The sequence below is a fragment of the Lemur catta genome, chromosome 2 (assembly GCF_020740605.2).
Source record: "Lemur catta isolate mLemCat1 chromosome 2, mLemCat1.pri, whole genome shotgun sequence".
In the NCBI taxonomy this organism is placed as follows: Eukaryota; Metazoa; Chordata; class Mammalia; order Primates; family Lemuridae; genus Lemur; species Lemur catta.
Genome location: NC_059129.1, coordinates 20,860,471 through 20,872,272, shown reverse-complemented (window position 1 = coordinate 20,872,272; position 11,802 = coordinate 20,860,471). Strand labels below are relative to the sequence as shown.

At 53.1% G+C, this 11,802-nt stretch overlaps 1 protein-coding gene across 5 annotated transcripts in view; it reads left to right on the top strand.

Annotated features, from left to right (window-relative positions):
- Positions 1-992: 992 nt before the first annotated feature.
- The window catches only part of CARD11 (caspase recruitment domain family member 11), a 60,541-nt gene continuing 49,731 nt past the window's right edge, over positions 993-11,802 (top strand). For 2 of the 5 annotated variants that reach the window (XM_045541233.1, XM_045541230.1), the window contains exon 1: positions 998-1,111. The gene's annotated coding sequence lies outside the window, so the exon portion shown is untranslated. Of the gene's footprint in view, positions 1,112-2,505; positions 2,541-11,802 lie in introns of those variants that run through there. The other 3 variants (XM_045541235.1, XM_045541234.1, XM_045541232.1) reach the window with 3 other exon arrangements.

Below are 11,802 nucleotides of genomic sequence, written 5' to 3'. Positions count from 1 at the left end.
GGGGTGCTCCCCGCGCCACACACCCCAGAGCCATGCAGCTTACTGAGCACACCCCAACTTTTTGGAAAAAGGAAAGGGAATGGCAAGTAATCTTGCGACCGGGACAGGCTGGGAAGCAGAGGGATCGGGACAGCAGGGTAGATTTAGCCCCTTGTGTGGGGCCAGGAAGCACAGGGTGAGAAACTTGTGTTCAGTTGTAATAGGAAGGGGTTGGGGGTTGTTGGCAGCTTTTAGGGAGGGAATGGTGCCAACCGCAGATCACCTACATGCGCAGGATGCTCCGACGGGCGATTGTCACGCATCACCCCATCCAGCCTTCCCACGACACTTGTGGCCCCCCTTCCCCTGTGAAGACAGGTCGTTCTAGCCATCTGCCCCCGGGATGTCCACACCCCAGGGCCTCCCAGAGAATGAGCCAATCAGAGCTCTGCCGGTGTCTGTGGCGTAAGGGGCCTGTCGGAGAGTGGCAGAGAGGAGACACAGGCTGCCAGAGACGGTTGGTGGTCCGAGGTGGACGCCGGGTGATGGCTGCGGACAGGGGTCCAGGGTAGTCTGGGCTCTGCGCCCACTGCAAATGTCGACAAGTCGAGAGGAGCAAAGGCTATAATATGATGTGTGCTCGTAGAAACAGCTCCCCTGGAATGTTCTAGGCCCCGCATTTCCCACTGTCTGATCTTCCTCCTCCGTGGGGTTCAAAGGCAGAGCAGGCCAGAGCAGTCTCCAGGGTGAGGGCTGGCCAGGTGCGGGGGGGCAGGAAGAGTGGAGTTGCCCATGACGGCGGCAGTGACAGTGAGGCTGGGCTCCTGCCACCCGTTCTCTGCCACACCCGCACAGGGCCCCTCTGCCCTCCCAGCCTCCCCGCTGCATGGGGTGGACAGTCACTCACAGGCTCTGCTCAGAAGAAGACAGGGGGAAGTAAGGCAGCCCCGCCCCCACTGCTGCCCCTGCTAAAAATAGAGGCAGCATCTGAGTGGGGCCTCGGCGTGGGCTTCCGGGGAGGCTGCGGTTCCCTGAAACGTCAGCGTCTTCTGGGGGCCACACCGGCACCCGGCTGCAGGAGAGGGGATTCGGGAGGAGCGCAAGACCCCAGGACCTCGCTCACTCCCAAACAGTGAGTATATTTCCCAACCAGCGGGTCCCCCGGCCAGGCCTGCGTGTGCAGGGCTGGTGAAGCCCGGTCCCAGGGGCTGCCGTGGGGCCCCCCTCCCGGCACCTGGCACGCTGCTCTCGCCTGAGCCCCTGTGTTCTCACGGCCTCATGCGTGATCCCTTTCACCTCTTTTCCTAAACAAGACGTGGCATCTCAGCAGCAGTGCTGGGCAACTGTCTCATGCCATGGCTGGGATTGCACAGAACTCAGACTGAGCATGCAGAAGGTGCTCCATAAATGCCCATGACCCATGAGGACCAGGATGCTCCCATCATCATGTGCTGGATCTCATTTTCTTCTGACCGAGGACAGTGCCGGAGCTGGAGGGCGGGGGGCAGTGCACAGAGGAGCCTTGTGGAAGGACAGAGGTGCCCGGGCCCCAGCCGGGGCAGAGGAAGTGTGTGCAGCGGCTGTTTCCAGAAAACGGGGCCGTGCCTTTGTCAGAAACAGCTGCCCTGCAGGCTGGCCCTCCCTGGGTCTGGGAGGGCTCCTGCCCCGACCCAGCTCACCCTTCAGTCGGGTCCTCTGGGGCTTCTCGAGGTTCCAGATGCAAATAAATGAGCCTGTGCCTCCCTGGGGCCCACCCAAGGCCCAGCCACCACCCACCTGCAGAACGGACCAAGAAACACTGAGGACAAACCAGGCGATTGTGGGCCAGGAGCTTCCCAAGGAGACAGCAGGACCGCAGACCCCCAGGGGGATGTTCCCCTCCTCCTAGAGTCTCTTCAAGGCATCTGAGCAGTTTTCTAGATTCCTGATGAAACGCTTCAGATATTCCTTTTTTTTTTCTTTTTTTGAGACAGGGTCTTGCTCTGTCACCCAGGTTGGAGTGCAGTGGCACAATCACAGACCACTGCAGCCTCAAACTCCTGGGCTCCAGTGATCCTCCCGCCTCGGCCTCCCACAGTGCCAGGGTTACAGGCCTGAGCCACGGCACCAGGCCCAGGAATTCCTTAAGTCCCGCGGAGTTGAAAACACTTTGGCAGCCCCTTGGGATGTTTTGCTTATGAGAGACCGTGATCTTGTTTTGTGGGTTTAAACTGACTTCACTGATTTGAAAAAGTCAGCCAGGTCTCAGAGGCCTCCTTTAAAGTGAGAAACCGAATGATACATTCAAGGCGTCTCGAAGTCACGCGGCAGATAACATCCTTCGATGCAGAAATTTCAGGGTGATCCCTGGCTGTCTCGCCTGCAGGGTAGAGGCCCGGCCTGCAACACGCCCGTGTGACCTGAACACCTGGCTTCCTATGCGAGTGCATTCAGAGCCCCCTGCACACGAGCAAGAAGAGATAGCTGATCACGGCACAGCCCGGTCACCCCACCGCTGAGGAGACGCATGCCTAAGAGCGTCGTCCACATGGATCGACGGTTTCTGGGTGCAGCTTTGACAGGTGCCTTATTTCATTATTGGTGGTTGTGTTATTTGACACACACATAAAAAAAGGCTTCCCTGTTTGCATCTGATTTATCATCGTTCACTTACACGGCAAGAATCTAGCAATGATGTGAGCCTGCAGAGTCCTGGGTCCCTGTCCCCAGGGCTGGGTAGCGTATTTCCATCACGGCCTCAGTGTGGGCCGCATAAAGCCTCGGAAAAACGTGGCTTTGTGTTTGCTGGTCTCACATTTGAGCAGAGAACATGAAAAGAAACACCCACGAGCCTCCAACCCCAACAAATTCATCTAAAGACATTTTTTACACAATAGATCATTAAAAGAGATTGGGGGTGGGCACGCCGAGGAAGTTTGTTCCCTTAGAAGAAAAACACGGGTGCATTTTGAGATGTCGTGTGGGTCTCTCTTCCTCACTCCTCTCACCTTGCACAGATATATGGAAAGTGTGAGTCTAGGTATTTTTAAGTGCAAGATCACCAGTGGCTTTGAAACAGGTGAGCTGGCTTACGGGAAATTACTCAAGTTCATGTGCAAGTTGCTTGCGGTCTCGGGAACTCTCGGGAGTTGTGGTCCGGCCTGAGATCGTCACACAAACACACACACACACACACACACACACGCACACACACACCCGCTGGACCCGCCCTCTCACTTTCTCGCCCTGGGCCCAGCCCACGCCCACCTCCCTCTCCCTCCGCGCCGCCTGTCTGCATTTCTCGTTCCTGTTCTCAGCTCTGCACCTGTGGGCACCAAATAAAACCCTGAGTTCTTGTTCCTTTTTCTCTGTCGCCAGCCGGTGTCCTGTCCTCTCTTCTAACTCACCCTCCTCCTTCCCCTGCCGGGTCATTCCTGCAATCCCCACGTGGACTGTCCTCTCCTCCAGGGACCTCGGGTTCAGAAGCCGAGAGAATCCCCCAGTGAGGAGCTCATGCCTTCCCCCTGGGGCTCCCATCCCAGCTCTCACCCCGAAATGTCCTCTCTCCAAGCTCTAATGGCCGGGCTGTTGGAGGGTTGGTGTCACCATGGGCTCGGGGCCTGGCCCCTGCTTACATGTGCTCGAGAAATTGTAGCTATTTTTATTTTAGTTATTGAGGTGAAATTCACCATTTTAAAGTCAACCACCCAGTGGCATTTAGTACATTCCCAGTGTCGTACAGCCACCCGTTCTATGTGGTTCCAGAACGTCTTCATGACCCCAAAAGGAAACCTTGTCCCCCTTAGCGGTCACCCCTCCAGCCACCGGCAACCACCAAGCTGCTTCCTCTACGGATTTGCTGTTCTGGACATTTCACATAAAAGGATCTCACAACTGTGAGCTTTTGTGACTGGCGTATGTCCCTGGGTATCCTGTTTGCAAGGTTCATCCGTGTCATAGCAGACATCCGAACGCCATTCCTCTACAGGGCCGAGTAATATTCCGCAGCGTGGGTAGGATGTCTGTGTTAAATGTCCCTGGCACTCGGGGTCTGGGACATCAGGGCTGCGAAGGCAGCTGGCAGAGGGGGAGGAGGAAGGCTCGCTCAGCCCCAGAGGCAGCGAGGATGCCAGAGCCAGCGCCAAGCATCGCTGCCCACCTCCCTCACTCTCCCCACAGGGCAGCCCGGTCCTGTTGGTGAAGGCTGAGCTCCGGGTTGGCCCTTCCAGAAGGCATGTTGGGGGAGGAACAGCCATTGCCGAGAGCCTTCCCGAGCTGCCTGCCGTCTGGCTGTCCTCCTGAGTACATCACAACAATCAATTACAGCCCACCCTTGACTATCCCAAGTAATAGGGGACAGGAGTAACACAGAGATCATTGAAACTCGGGGCTGCGGGGGCTGCAGGCATGGGGAGGGGCATTCCATGAGAGGGCTGTTTATTTTGTAGTTCATTTTAAGTAAAGAGAATCTCCCCCTTTCTGAATCCCCCTCTCTCTCCGCCTCTCTCTTTTTCTCTCTCGGAAGCCTAACATCTAATTGGAATCATAAACCTATTTTGCTCCCAACGTAGTGGATGCTCAATTAATGTATTTTAACTAACGGGCTCCCTGGGCATCTCCCTGGCAGAGCAGTCTGAGGCGGAAAGGCTGGCTGGTTTGGATTTCATTTCTGTGCCCGCCTAGTCTCGATGGAAACGCTTGTTGTTGCAATAATTGCGGTAATAAGAGCACCGGATGTGGGATCACATTTTATTCTTCTAGAAACGCCTCCCGTTAACGGCGATGTGACCATGAGACACCCGGGAGGAGGGGAAAGGGGACACATCAGGAGTCTCGAACCTCCCCACACTGGGTCCCCAGTCCCTGGGCATTGAGAGACGTGGTGGTTGCTCCTGGCAGGTTGCTTGGGAACCCTGTCCTGAATTAGCGGATTTGCTAAAGATTGAGACACTTCTATTTTCCTGTCTAGTTAAAAACTAAAGAACTCTGTTGCATCCTGCACTTTTCCATCACCAGCATCGTGACCTTTCCTTTTCCTCCTGGGAAGCTCAGCCACAGCCTAGGGTGACCCTAGATTAGGTCCTAGGAGCCTGACCTCTTCCCGGGGACTGCCAGCCTCCGCCTCCGCATCTGTCGCGGTTTGGTCCCTGAGTCATTCTGCTCCCCCGCTCTGAGATTGGGCGAGCGCCCACTGCGTGCAGACACCGTGGCACTAAGGTGTCGTGGCCGGGTTGTCCAGGAATGTCACCTGATGAAGCAGTTACCATTCACGCCTGTTCTCTTACACGGTGAGGGAGTGACAGGTTGCGTGTGATCCCCAAAATGATGGCTGGTATCAGGTTATCTGTTTTCAAAGAATTAGAATTCCACAAACAGGACAGAACTCCAGAACGCCCCAGTGGCTAGAAGGGACTTTCCTCGAAGGCGCAGAAGGTCCTGCATGTTCTGGTGGTGCTCCGGGGAAGGAGCACATTGCAGAGACCCGTGGTGGCCCTAACACGCATGTCTGGTGGCACCGGCACAAGGAAGCTCTGCCAGGGAAAGGCAGGACCAGCCAGCCAGCCAACATCTCACCCAGTCACGACAGTTTGAGACGAGGTGGCTCTGTCCGTGGGGATCAGAGGTTGGCGAGCCACCTCTTCTAGGCGACTGCCCGGGACTGCTTGCGAGGGCAGGATGGCTCAGCACATGGCTCCAAAGTGCAGGCACAGCAGAGCCACCTGGGGGCACGCAAAGGGCACCTGAGCCCGTCAGGCTGTCATGCTGGCAGCTGTCACCACATGCGGGGAGATAAAGGTCTTATCGGCTGAAGGGAAGAACCGCAACAAGGAAAAGGAAGCCGGCATTTAGCCATTGGAAATCAATCACTTCATAAATATTAAATGCCTATTTATGTAAGGACTTGTTAGGCCACAGGGTGTACAAGGAGTAGGAGGTGGGTCCCTGCCCAGACATCACAAGGAACAGGGAAGGCATGAAAAGATGCTCACACCTCCAGCTGGGTGAGTTTCAAATCGGAAGCCCAGACAGAAGGATTGAGGATAAGTCTTTGAAGTTGTTCTCTAAGTGCTGTTCGGCGTGGAGGCTGTTAACACAGGGTGATGAGGGAGTGACTTCATTTCTGTCTCAAGTTCACTGCTGGCATCTGAGGGGAGTGGACTAAGTGACATTGATTGAGTGTCCACCTTATGTGCTACAGTAGCCTTAAGATATTAGGGCTACTCATCCAATTTCACAGACCAGTCACAGGGAGCTCAGAGAGGTTAAGCAACATGCCCAAGGCCACACAGCAGCAAATGGCAGAACTGGAGTTTAAACCTAGAGCGCTCTTACCGCAGGGCCATCTCCTTCCTACTAGAACACAAAGGGGAGCTGTCAGTTGTATCCCTTTATGCAAAGATTTTTCTTTTGGGTTTGACTTCTTACTTGATGAGAATTCCTGAGATCCTTCCCCCACACCCTTTACCCTTTTTTGAGAGGGAGGGAACAATGTCCCTTCACACCAATATGCACAACTTATTTTAACCTCTTAAGCGCAGGAGTTATCTCTTCCTTATTTGGCGGTGACCCATACATGGCCCCCCAGCCACCCAGCTCCCCAGGTCTACAACAGACGGCGTCTTCAGAGACCACTCGTTTTAACAAAGTCACTCAAGCCTGGCCCTCGAAAACCACCTCCTTCTTTTTCTTCTGCTGCCTGGAAATCTGCCCACTGAACTGACATGTGTGACACATGAAAGTGCAGTTTTGATCTCAAGCCTTGAACCCCTTGGGTTAAAATAAGGAAGCCTGAGGCCTAAATAAAACCCAGGTCTGCTGCTTCCGGCACCACGGTTTGGCCAGACCCGAAGCCCTTTTGAGAAAGAGGAGCTGCACGCCCTGTGGAGTCCCCGGGACGGCCAGGCCTGGAGCCCCCTCCCTGGGGCTTTCCTGCTGTGGTCGAGGGGACGTCCCGGGTCTCACATGTTGGCGGATCCTGGGATAATAACGGGAGGATTAGAGAGCTGGAGGCAGAAGCCACCCCCACCACCCTGTTACCACATACGAACCCCCTGGAAGCTGCATTCTTTTAGATACGAACCTTCTAGTTGACAGGAGTTGGCAGAGTTACTTTCGAACACACGGAAATGTGTCTGGAAATGTTACTGCGTTTACCTGTCCCCACCATATATCATGAAGTAGACGGCCCCACAGAAATGCATTTTGAATGGATCGCTGCATCGATTCTAAGCATATTTTCAGTGTGCCTCGTGAATGCAGAAGTGAGCCGCGGGGGCTTGTCTGTGAGTCGCTGGCAGCTGAGGCCTCAGAGGAGGTGTGTGATGCTGGCGGGGTGGCTCTGGGCCCTGGAGATAACGTCCTCTGAGCTGCAGGTAGCGACCCGGGCGGTCACTCTGCACACCCCGGGTAAACAGGCCCCGAGCCTCCGGGCTCGTGCTCACCTGTACCGATGGGCCGATGGGCTGACATCCAGGTTCCCTCCTCCGTCCTCGGCTCCCGTCTTTCCCGTGGCTTCCTTCCTCTTCCAATGAGCCCACGAGCCTTTCCCACTGTCGTTCCTTCAAGTGTCTCCACCCCGCCTCCCTCCCTTGGCTCTCAACACTCAGATATTTGTCGTTTGGGTCTTCCTCTCACTTGTCCTTGTCTTCTTTTGTTCTCTGAATCTTGCCATAGTCAAAGTTTCTTCCTTTCTTTTTCTTCTGCCTTCTGCATCTAGACATGCTCATTGCATCAGATGAGTCAGTGAATGAATGAATGAATGAATGAACAAATGAATGTGTGGGGCTCCCACTCCCCCCGCCTCAAATCCGCTCTGGAATATCCGCATTACCACACTTTGCAGACATTCCCAGGGTTGACATCCGAAGGCATCCGGGTCCCGGCCTGGCCTCTCGTTCGAACCTGGCCACGTGCCCCTGGGGACCCCAGTTCCAGCCAGTGAAATGAGAAAAAAACAAAAGGGGAAGATTTAAGGTCCGGCTGTGGCTCCCGCAGAATCTTCCTGCTTCTGGCTCTTGGCTGCTCTCCGAGTGGGACTCGGATTTGATGATGCTGGTGACCTTTTCTCTGAAACTCAAGGGCCTGACCCTTTCACTTAGAAGATTCTTGGGGCCGCTGGGCCCACCCCACACGTTCCCACGCCAGCCCCAAAGGCTCCGGGGAACGGGATTCTGCTTGTTAATGTGCAAGTCTCGGCCAGTGCCTTTCCTGTGTCTGATTTTCCTCCTTCCAAACTGTCTCCCCAGTTCCCCAAATTGAAAAGTAACTTGTAATTTCCTCCCTCTTCCCTTCCAGCCCTTAATTTTTCTATAATTTATGCACGAAAACACATGCTCTGTGTCCCACGTTGTGGTTGTGTTTGTACCAATTCCCCAGGCCGGGCTCTGGGAGATTTGTTTATCACCCGCTTTGCAGAGGGGGACCAGGCATCGTGCTGGAAGGACACCAGCGGGTGCACACGGGCCTCCTCCCGAGGAATTCTGTGCAGTGGCAGAAGACAGTAAAAAGCACGAGAACGTCGGTCCATGCCCAGCGCACTGGCGGCGTGAAGGGGGCAATCGGCGGAGACTACGCAAAGAGGTGGAGTCACTTATGCTCAGTGCATTCGGCTTGGTGGACTGATACCAAAGGTAATTCTGTGACACGGAATGTTTTATCATGGAACCTCAGATCACGCGAGCACTGGATTCAGCAAACATTTACTGAAAACCCTGTATGTGCCAGACAGCACGGTTCCAAACCGGTCCCGAGACTAACATGGTGAGTTCCAAGAGCAACAGTGGGCTCCCCACGCTGCTTCCAACCCAAACAATAAAACCATGGCCAAGACGTTGACAACTACGCCAAGGAAAAGGAATGGCATCAGGCCCAAAGAAGCAGTAAAGCGTCCATCTTCGAGGGCACGGAGCGGCCCCGAATTGGCCTCAGCTGGTGGTCTCAGCTACATCCCACTCCTGCAGTGAGGGCGGGTTTGCTGCCCAGGCTCGCAAGGCAGCAGCAGGAGAGGGCAGGTTTCCCCCGGCTAGTCCTGTAGCAAGGCTACACTTGACGGGAGTCTGGGACAGTGACCTCACTCTGGGATTTGCGTCTGGCGGAGGAGCCCAGCCACGGCTCACGGTGGCCCTCGGAGCTGTCGGTCTGCTCTGTGCACAACCCTGGGTCCAGGGGGAGCAGATGTTCATGAAGAACCGATGTGATCAATTGATCTGAATTTCAGAACGATTTAAATCTGTCATTCCTAATAGCGCTTCTTTTGAAAGCTTTTCAGCAGTGGTATTAGAAAAAAAAATGAGAACTAGCTGGGGAAAAAAAAACAAAAAAGCCATATCCTTTGGCAATGCAAGAGGTGTCTGCCCTTCCAAAATCCGTGGTCTTGGTACAAATCTGGAGCCACTACAGAGTAAGTCTGGACGCGTGGCAGGGCTGGGACATGGGAGGTGGACGCTTGGTGGCACCCTTGGTCTGGGGGCTCGGTAAACATGCACGCCAGCACACCCTCGCTCCCCACTCATGCTCCCTCCTTTCTAAAAGACATCAAGTTGAGACGTTTTTATCCACAAAAACCATTATTCCTTTGCTGGGTCACATAAAAGCAGATGGATGTAGCCCTGTGAGGAGTTTTGGGTATAACTGTTAGGGGCAGCCTGGTACACAAGGCGTGCCTGGGGGTGGTGGGCAGTGCAGTGGGCGTCACAGAGGCTGGAGAAGGGACTGCATTGACTGAAAATGAGGGGCCTGGCTGAGGATTTGAGACAGGGCCACAACCGGCAAGGGAAATATATCGTCCTGCCTGCGTGCCAGGAGCCAGGATGATGGTGTTGTATGTTATCTAGGCACTCCCAGAGTCATTGGTTTCTCACCCCCACAGCACTGTATACGTGGGTGGTACTTAGTCCTTCTGGATCACTTGCTGACGCCAGTACTGTGCCTGGAAGAAAGGGATGGGAATGAATAGCCAGATGAGGCAGTTGCTCAGAATTGAGGGCTAAGGACCCACGTGACTTAGAAGATGTGTTGTGTGTATCTGTTAGGAGTGTTTTCAGCTGCAAGTAATAGAAACATAATCAGATTTTATACATACTAGGGATTTTAGTCTTTTCATGGGCCAAGAACTTAAAGGTTAGTTGTCCAGGGCTGTCCCCCAAGACCCAAGATTCTTGTAGCATCCTGTTTGACCACCCTTAGAGTGTGGCCTTGTCTTCATGGTCACAAGATAGCTGCTCTGCTTCCAAGCATCACATGCACATTCCAGGTGGGAAGACAAGTAAAAGGCTTTTTTCATCTGGTTCTGCCTCCATTAAAGCGCCTTCTTAGACGTCTCACCCAGAAACTTCCACTTCCATCTCATTGGCCAGAATTGTGTCATAGAAGCCACCTCTAGCTGCAAGAGAGGCGGGAAATAGTTTCTTAGGTGGGCATGGTACTGCCCCAGACAAAATTGGTGCTCTTTAATAAGTACGAGAGAATGGATATTGGGTCGGCAGCTGGCGGTGTCTGCCACTCCGCTGTGAATTTAAAATGATAATTGCTGCTTTCAAAATATGTATCAGTGAAGCTCTACTGATTGCTGTACACATGTTAATTGATGGGAAATGTTATCATCTCAATATTTCGGTTGAATGAGCTGAGAAAGAGAGAGGTTAAAAAGTTAACTGGGATATGAGGGAAGAGTCTAGCAGGGGGGATTTTCTAGCTGCTTCTGTAAGTGCCCTTTTTGTAGGAATGAAGGAGATTCAGCGGGAGGGTGCATGAGGGGGGTGACTCTGGGCCTTCCCAGACAGCTTTCATTTCAGGGCTGAAAAGGCTGTGATGGCTGGAGGCCGGGCGTATGCTGACGTCTCTTCAGTCCTCTCTCACAGGCAGTAGATCATCTTTTAAATAATCTTTTTCCTTTTTTTTTTTTTTTTTGCCAGAAGTCCTTTCAATTATGTGGAGGTTACATTGGAATAATTAAACCCTGCACATCAGGCCGCTCACTGCAATCATCCAGGCACATCAATTAGCCAGAGATGCGTTTATCTAAGAGACTGCTGGTTCCCTTCTGGTTTCAAAGCATTTGCGCTGGGGGAGCTCGTGGAGAGAAGAGGTGCCTGTCTCCCCAAAACAGCTCGTTTTCAAGGGGCTTTCTGGATCTAAAGCAATAGCAATCTCACTGTTTATTTTATTCAAGATTTGCTATTTATTTTTATTGATTCACCCAACAAATATATATTGAACACCTCCTAAGCACAAGGCTCCATGCTAAGTTCTACCAGGGATACAGAGATAAGACAGACATGGCAAGTTGCTGGACTTCTCTGTGCCTCAGTTTCCTCATCTACAAAATGAGGACAGTGGTCGTATCTGCCTCATAGTGTTGAGCGTATTAAATGAGAAGATCCACGCAGAGCATTTAGTACAGTATTTGGCATAAAGCAACTCCATACACCTTTTTAGAAGCAGCTATTAGAGTATATGCTCCAGCAAAACGAGGGATTAAAATAATAAAGAGGAAGATGTGGGATCTAATTGGTTAGATTAAATGCTATGCTTTGTAAGATTTTTTTGGATTTGCCGGTGCCAGAGAAAGACGAGTAGAGCTGAAAGGGATAATAAGTAAAGAGGCTTTATTGGAGCATTCCCGAGTGAGGATAACGGGTCCCGAGAGTGGGGCCCGGGCGAGATTTTTGGGTCCCGGGAGAGAGAGAGAGAGAGAGAGAGACGCGAAAAGTCGCCCCGCCTAGAAGTCTGAGTGGGTTTATATATGTTTTTTGGGCTGGGGGATGAGGGTTTCTTTGGCGGGAAGATTTCGGCGTGAAGAGTGAGGAATTTCTTTGTTGCAGTTTTAGGGCGGGTATTGAGGAA